Below are 7,642 nucleotides of genomic sequence, written 5' to 3' on the forward strand. Positions count from 1 at the left end.
CGTAGAACAGCAGCTTTCCTTAAGTCGAGCCCGATTGATGCGCCAGCTTTGGTTCCAGGTTTAACCTGTGATAACGATCATACAAAACCCACATATATGAATATGTGCACTAAACCGTTTCACAAAAAATAAATCTTCAAAAAAATCTAAAAATAAAATTTGAATTTAGTTAAAATATGATTTCATAACAATTAAGCAGTTCAGAGTTTTGTGCATTTGATATTGGAAACGTTTTTTTTTAATTTTTGATCAGCTAAGGATGGGTGTTTTGAAAAAGTTATTGCGATTTCACTGTTTATAGAGGTCGTATATATGAGCAATAAAAAATGTATTTAACTTCCATACAAGGTTTAAATAACTCGTCCCATTTTTACTGACATTTTTATTCTGTATTTCGTTTTTACAAACATATATTATATGCCCCTGTTAGTGGCCAAAATTTAACTCTACCGTATAAACAATTATATACGTATATAGGTATCGATTGGTCTTCTCAAGGAGCAATGCATGCCATTTCAAAAAAATTTTGGTATTCTATTTACTCATGTATATCCACCGAAAAAATAATTAAAGTTAAAGTTGCCATTGTTCATTCATTCATCGGCCTATTTGTCCAGGAATTAATTGTAATTATTCTACCTACTACTTCTTTTAACCGCGACTAATACTCCTGTTAAAAATGGTCATAAAAATAAATTTTCAGAGCGATTGCAGATATTAATTAATGGAGTGAGGACTTACTTACTTACTTACTTAATTGGCGCTTAACCGTCTAAACGGTTGTGAGGACGACCATTTCGATATTTCCCGAAATGTAAACAGAAGATCCATAAAGATTCAAGGCTGTTCCCCTGAAATATTTAGAATGTTAAAAATGACTTGCCGAGAAAGAAAGAAGGTTTCAAGCTCGGTCAAATTTCTTTCAGATAAAATAGGACGACCTGGTAAGCAATGTCCAGAGAGTGCTTAGATTGTAGAGGGAAGTCTTTTATGTCCTCTTAAACGGAGGCAGCGATGAAGCACCCAGCGAAGATGATAATGTTCCAACCGTCCTTCACAATAATAGAGCATTCGTTGGTTGGTGCGGGACAAAGCATATGGATTGTTTCAATTTTGAGATCATAACCAAAGAAAAACTACAACTTTTTCAAACATGTCTAAATAAAAATAGAAACATGCTCTTGAAATATTTGTATAAACAAAATTCCTATTAAGCATGCGTTTGTTAGGGACAGAAATTAACCGGAATTTGTGATCTCTCAGAAATTTCTTAACGTTTGAAAAAAACAAAATACAAATACGTGTATCAACGTTTGTTGAAATAACAATAAAAAAATTAAAATAGGTTTATTCGAAAAAATTAAATTGTTTCTACGGGCCACGTACGAAATTCGATTTATATATTGCGATTTTCTCTTAACCTATATGTGACACGGTCTATGAAAAGGTGGCTTATGACTCAAAAAACTTTGAACAATAGGTACGTTCATTCGAAAAGTTCATCACGCATTTCTTTTAAACTTACGGTAGCGCTAGCATATTCTTCCTGTTGCATTCGGCCTAAAAGTTGCCCTATAATCAGGGTACTTTCCGTTGCTATGCGTCATTCACCGACGTAAATATTAGGTGTTTTTTCACAGCTCCGAAATATGTGCTCCCACCCATCAAATATCTCGCTAAGTTGACTTGTGCTCTCCGTTCATCCACACCGTTTCAGGGTCCATCTGGTTGCGCGACTTTCTGTAGGCCCTTTCTGCCTAAACCTGGTATTGAATATGTACTTTGTTTGGCGCAATCGATCGGCTTCGATTAATAAGGCGAGGCCTCGTCATAGACACTGAACGTTGTGCCATAAATACACTCCTTGAACACATTTCCCTCATGTATGTGCTAAATCGCCCAAACTCCGACGAATGAGATAAAGATGAATCTTATCTGTATGCGGTTTGTGGTAAGACTCAAAGTTGATCCACAATCGTGAATGAGATTAGTTATTGGTTATAGCCGATTATGACGAAGATTGTTTACTCAGTGGCAGTTTAGTTTTTGGAAAATATAAAATTATAAAAAATTGGATTTCCCATAATTTTGAATGGATAGTCTAATGTACAGACGTAAATACACACATTCAAAGGCATCTATATAAATACATATATGTATGAGTAAGTATGCAGAGGCAATTCGACTTTATACTCATATTTCGTCATTATCAAGATGAAATTTTATCAGCAGAAATTTTCGATTTAAACCGAAATGCGAAACAAATAATTCGTTGGAAAGCTGAAAAAAACACATCTCAAGGAAGTTTAATTGCTATACTTCATAATAAAAATGTAATACATATACTTACTAACAACGTTGTAAGTCATATGCAAAATGCTAATTTTAATTTTAAGTTGGTATGACCAATTATCCTTTACTCCTTCCCAGGAATATCTTATAAATATTGAAAAGTAACATAAGGTTACGTCCAAAATGTGAGAAACTACACTGCGACAGTAAAAATAAACTTTTTGCGTGACATAACTCAAGTTGAAGGTCTAGTCAAGTATGCGTACTGAGAATTTCCAAAACACCCTCAAAACTTGAAGCTAGGGACCAGACACATTTCTTCTATTGCATGAAGCATATATTGGCCAATAGTTTTTTCAGTTTTTCGACGAGCACGCGCTTCCAGAAATGCCTGAGAAACAATACAAAATATACCGAAAATTTAAATTTTTTGTCTTTAATTTTTCATGTTGAGTAACCGTTTCCTCGACTTTTTGTTAACCGGTGCAAAAGATCTCCCCCCCCCCCCCCCCCCATATTAAGAAGAGCAAAAGCAATAAGGGCATTCCTTTGACTTAAGTTAATCCGCTACGTTCCCTATTATCACCAGCAGGATATTGATAGAGAAAGCTGGAAAATATTATAACATTCACAATGCGCCATATCGAGTTTATGGTGCAGTGTGAATGTAATACAACTTATGTAGACCAACTATGTGTCTATTTTCCGATCGGCTCGATCTAGTGCAGTAATTTTCGATGTTGTTGTTGTTGTATTAACGATAAAGACACTCCCCGAAGGCTTTGGGGAGTGTTATCGATGTTGATGGTCCTTTGCCGGATATAGATCCGCTACGCTCCGGTAACAAAGCACCACTAAGGTACTAGCCTGACCATCTCGGGACCGATTTATAGGACCACATTAAACCTTCAGGCCATCCCTCCCTCCCAACCCCCTAGTTCCATGAGGAGCTTGGGGTCGCTAGAGCCTCGCCTGTAATGAAACAGGATTCGCCGCGCGTAGGTGAGATTGATAATCGGGTTGGAGAAGCTATATATTGCGCTGGCAACCCCTTGAGAGGGTTGCGCTACACAACCCCTTGATTTTCGATCATATTGCTTTACGGATCTTTCAAAGATTGAATTCTAAGTTGGATATGGCAATTTTTCAGACAACGGCGAAGACGACTGTCGTCAATTCATTGATTAATACCTGAAATTGATGTATAACCAATAAACCTTTTCCTATCACCAAATGCATGAGAAAAAATCGGCAGAGACGACAGATCTCGAATTTATATTTATCATTTTTGTCTAGGCTAGTTGTTTTTTACGATTACGATAGCCGGGTTAATTATTACAACAGCCCCGTTGCCAATATGATAGCCCGGCAGCCTACTACAAAATAAAAGGTACCATAAATAATATATTAGAATAGGACTTAAAATATACGAACGCCTATTCAATTTATACGAAACTGAAAAAATCTAAAATTAAACGATTTTACGAACATTTAACATTTACATATTTGGTTTCGTGGGAAATTAGCACCTGCGAATCGGAAAGAGAACTCGAAATGCAACTCATCGTCAATCTGCCACATTACAAAATTTCGTGTTGCACGAACAATTCGTAAGACTTATTCGAATGAATTAATTTTCTTTGCAATATTAAGTTATGCTGCAACAACATTTGTTAATTGACAAAAAAGCTGTTAGCCCTTTTATTGGTCTTTTGAAAGTTTTGTTGTTGCGTGTCTCGTAAGTATTTGAACGGCAAAATCAGTTTATCAATGGAAATGATTTTGACCCTAAACAATTCATAACCTTATATTCCAGAGGATTTTTGTGATTAATTTCTCATACCGACATTTATTAATATAAATATGAATGCAAATACCTACATACTTAAAAACTATATTAATTTAAATAAAGATGTGCGGGAGTAAACATTTAGTGCTAAACCCGCCTCTCTTGACAAATGTTGCCCCCGATTATGTCAGTGTGTCTAAAACAGCTCGCTTCTATTACTTAAATACACATCTATTACTTTAGTTTGTCCGCTACAAGGATTCCAGGCCTCCCGAGCCATTTCGCTATTTTTAATGTAATATCGGGATTTCGGGATATCTTCTTTAATTATCTTTAATTGGATTTTTTTTTTTATTTCTATTTCAAAGCACACTTTTCCTGGTAAAGTACAGCCTTCTTTAAGCGCGGTATCCACATGGTACGAAAACGATCAAGCGATATTAATCCCATCCTCATCGACTGCGGATACGGGTTTATCTTTCCTGTGCGGTATATCGCTGGCCCCATATAAGAGGGCAAAGAAAGGCTCCCTCCATGGTCTAAGTATTCTCTGGACATCGGTTACAAGGTGTCCGTTTTCGTTCTTACAGAAGTTTGGCCCGGACTTAAAACCTTCCGCCTGTCGCCGAATTTTTTGGTAAAATTGCCGGGTGTTATTCCTGGTGACTAGCAGCTCAAGCTCCCCGCACTCACGCCTTTCTGCCGCTGCTTTTTTTCCAGTAAAGGCGGCTCACTTCCCTTTTCAACTCGCGGTAGCGTTCACGCGCTCTTGTTGCTCTCGATTTTAACGTAGACCTGTAGACAGCGTTTTTTCTTTCGATTACAAGGTTGCATTCATGATCGTACCATTGGTTTTTTCGTGGTCGCCAGTATCTATTTTCTTCCTCGTCGGCGGTACGAAGTGCTTTAGAGATATGCTCCCACTGCACCTGCATTCCGTCGTGTTTACTAGTGCCCCAAAGAGAGCAGGAGTGAGAGTCGAGTTGCAAAATCATTGGCAGGCTGTTGCGATTGCAGCCAATATAGATTTCCTTGTGTTTTTTATTCCTTGGCTTGAGCCGCGCAGAAGCGGCGCGTGTACTGGCTGCGAAAAGGTAATGTTCCGAGTCGATGTTAGCTCCTCGGATCGTGCGCACATCTAAAACACTGAAGGCATGATGTCCGCGTATCAATACGTGGTCGATATGATTGGGTGTATTTCGATCTAGCGACATCCATGTAGCTAGATGTTTATTTTTATAAACCCCGTGCTGGATATGTCCGTCCATGAGTCGATCAGCCTCAGTACGTTAGGAGTGGCTTCATTAGTCAGGCTAAACTTTCCGACTATGGGGCAAAAATACCTTCTTTGCCCACCCTAGTGTGTTGAAGTCGCCAAGCAAAACTTTTATATCATGGCGGGGGCAGCGCTCGTATGTGCGTTCCAAGCGTTCATAGCAGGCGCCTTTCTCCTCTGTCGGTGCATGGGCCCAGATGAATGATATATTAAATAATGTTGCTTCTATTCGGATAGTGTATAGACGTTTGTACACAGGTGTGAACGTCAGTACTTGGCGACCACGAATCCGACGCCGAAACTGCGCTTATTTGCATGGCCACTCTAGTAGATGTCACAATTTTTAATCTTATTCCTTGCTTGATTGGTCAATCGCATTTCTTGGATGGGGTGTATTGGATTTTGCTTTGATGAGGACATCAACCAGTTGGACATCTACAGCAATCCCATTTAGGGGACGGATATTCCAGGTGCATGCCCTCAAATCATTTTCCTTTAAACGTTTGCAGAGGTCTTCATCAGTTAAGGGTAGTCTTCTTACCCGAGGCCTTGTGTTGTTTTTCATTGGAGTGTGGTTGGAAGTGGCGGGTCTCAAACCCAACGCACAAGCGGGGATGGAAATGTTACTTGTAGGTTTATAAAGTGAGCCGTTTGATCTAAGATAGATGCCCGCTTGCAGCCGCACCTTCTGGTGAACAGACGCTGCCGATAAAAGTCCACCAGCTAGCCCCAAGCCGATTATGTCAGAGTGACCCTGCCAGGTTATCGCCTTCTCACATAAGCACACCGCTAAACGGATATTCAGAGGCTACCCAGAGGATACTTGGACGCAAGTGACCAGAACAAGTAAACTGCTTGAACCGTATGCAAAAAAATCGCTCTGGCCATTCCCTGGTGAAAGGCGGTCAAAAGCTTTTCATACTTGCGTGGACTTCTACACACGGCATCAGCACACGGTGATGGCTACTAGGACTGAATTTCACGACTTCATCTGCTAACTTTTCGGGATCTGAGTACTGAACTCGAAATCTCCAACTGTCATACGTTATACTGGTGTTAAGGCAGATGCCTCTTTCCACTCAGCCATATAATAGTAATAAAAACAAACCCAACGGATTACCCGCCAAAGCCCGTGCAACCGACGTGAGGGGCGCATGCGCATGACGTCCGGACTTTGTTTTGTTTATTTTTTTTGACGAGTCGTTGATAGGTAGGGTTTTCTTAAGCGTCTAGATCCAAAACTGCTCTCCTACAGAGTAAAAATCATCAGCTGGATGTTACATAAATCGTTACAAGTTATACACATACTACATTATTGAAGAAGTGAACATTGGTGTTACATGAATAATTTTTTTTTCATAACAATCGTTATGAGTTAAAAGTTTTCAGTGTATCCGCTACATCAGAAGAATTCGAATGAGTGTTAAAATCAAGTTTTACACTTCCCCCAAAGATAAGGTTTGTAAGTTTTGATGCTTGTAAAAGAACGTTGGAGTTAACTTCGTGCAAACGAAAAGGACTTGCAATAAAATCATTTGTAAGCTTCGCCATGCCGGCGCCTCAAGTTTTGGAAGATTGAAAAGCTTCATTTGACTAGCATACGGGGGAAGGCTATACAAAGAGTCCCACTGAAAATACATTTTTATTTCATTTCATATCTTTATGAAGTCAAATGGTAACAACCTTACAGACTAGATTACAGGTTAACTTAATACTAGTTTAACAATTTTAAAGTTAGATTTACTGATATAAGTAATAAGACTCAAGGCGTTCCTTAAACAGAGACCTTGGCATGACAAAGTCCAGGTCGAGGCTTCTGGATAGGCGATTAAATTCTACATGACCTCTTAGAAGAGGTGCGAAACTGAAGTAATTCGAATGCAGCACTTCAACGCAGAATGTACTGTGAAAGCGGAGAGGTCTGTTAGGGACATTGAAAGTCAACTGCCCAAGTCGTTCTGAGCAGTCAATGGCGCCGGATATTATGCCAAAAATAAACATTACGTTTTGAACAAAACGTCTAACTTCAAGTGGCAAGACATTGATAAGCATGCATCTTGCATCGTAGGGTGGCAGGGGATTAACGAAGTGTAGAGGTTGAAGAGCAAATCGTATGAACTTGCGCTGAATACATCCATGCGAAAAAGCTAAAAATTTATTTTATATAGATTCTAGCCTGTCTTGGTAAACTTGATAGCAGATTCCAAACTATAGCGGCATATTCCAGTATCGGTCTAACTAAGGTAGTAAAAAGGACCTTTGTTATATAAGGGTATCTTAATTCC

This window comes from Eurosta solidaginis, chromosome 3 (genome assembly GCF_040869045.1).
Source record: "Eurosta solidaginis isolate ZX-2024a chromosome 3, ASM4086904v1, whole genome shotgun sequence".
Classification (NCBI taxonomy): domain Eukaryota; kingdom Metazoa; phylum Arthropoda; class Insecta; order Diptera; family Tephritidae; genus Eurosta; species Eurosta solidaginis.